General features: G+C 41.1%; 1 pseudogene; it reads right to left on the bottom strand.

The window, feature by feature from the left end:
* Window positions 1–398: 398 nt before the first annotated feature.
* Window positions 399–841, bottom strand: LOC145064002 (cell division control protein 2 homolog C pseudogene; annotated as a pseudogene).
* Window positions 842–1,352: the final 511 nt, after the last annotated feature.

Here is a 1,352-nt window from a genome sequence, read left to right as displayed (position 1 = left end):
TCTACTTGCTCCAATCTCCTTCTCCTCCAAGCCTTCTCCCTCCAAAGATCCTCTTTTCAAGCTTTAAACACACAATGGGCACACACACGTATTAGGGTTCTCAAGGACTCTCTAGAACTGTAAAGAGGCCCAAGGGAGGCTAAGTTTCCTTTAAATAGGGTGAAAAAAACCCAGGATTTAGGGTTTCATCTGCCAGCTCCTACTCGCCGAGTCCCAATATGGACTCGTCGAGTAGGTCACTTAACTCGCGATCCTACCCCGCTGCTACTCGACGAGTAGGGCCTAACCCAAGAAATTTTATTTAAAACAATACCTGAGAATCGGGGCGTTACAACCACCTTCGTCCTTCCCCTGCTCCATTCGTGAATCCTTCTTCCTTTTTCATGTGTTGATGACGATCAAACCAGCCAAGAAATGAACAACTTAGATATTTTGTCAACCAGCAAGTTTTGTGGCTTCAGATCTCTGATATTTTTTTCCAACAATTATTAAACCAAACAAAAAATTTAGGGTGGGGGAATATGAGAGGTAGAGATTAAGGAAATGGATACCTGTGAAGGACACCGTGACCATGGCAGTGAGCAACACCTTTAAACAACTGAAACAGAAAGCTTTGGATCTGAGAAGGAGGTAGAGGAGAGGGATTAGGGCTCTTGCGATGAGAATCGATGAACTTCTTGAGATCGGTGTCCAGATACTCAAAGACGAGGGAGAGAAGGGGTTTGTCATTATGGTGGATGTGTTGGACGCAGATGAGGCGAACGATATAAATGGAATTGGAGAGCATCAGGAGGAGGGAGATCTCGCGGAGGGCGATGGGCAGGATGCCTTCCTCGTCCATCTCTAAACGGCTTTTGTTGAGGGCTACGAGTTGGCCAGTTTGTAGTCTATTCCAATTTTGCAGATCAGCCAAGATGTCACACCCCCGAACCAGACAGCGGAAACGTCTGAGGGCTCTTGTGACTTAAATTGAATACCATCACAATGATTATACATGAATCATAACATCATTCATCACCATGCATTGAAATAATACAAATGATATTGTTTACATCCATTACATTGTTTTAGTCATTACAATTTCATAACATAAACCGTTCGATAGATAATCTAAGCAAAACACCATGACATAACTCGATACTTATTCTTCGTCTTACCTGTTACCTGAGAATACAAGTTATTTTGAAAAACGTCAACATATGAAATGTTGGTGAGTTCTTAAGTAATGTTGTAGTAAAATGATTTGGTGTAGTTTGTAAACCCAGAAAATCCGATATTTTCTTAAAAGAGTATTTGTTAAAAAAAAGTGTGAAGATCCGTAAATATGCTTGTTGATTTTTAAAACATGTATA

The sequence above is a fragment of the Lactuca serriola genome, chromosome 7 (genome assembly GCF_051521515.1).
Source record: "Lactuca serriola cultivar US96UC23 chromosome 7, Lser_US96UC23_V15, whole genome shotgun sequence".
Taxonomy (NCBI): domain Eukaryota; kingdom Viridiplantae; phylum Streptophyta; class Magnoliopsida; order Asterales; family Asteraceae; genus Lactuca; species Lactuca serriola.
This window is presented reverse-complemented; position numbering and strand designations above follow the sequence as displayed.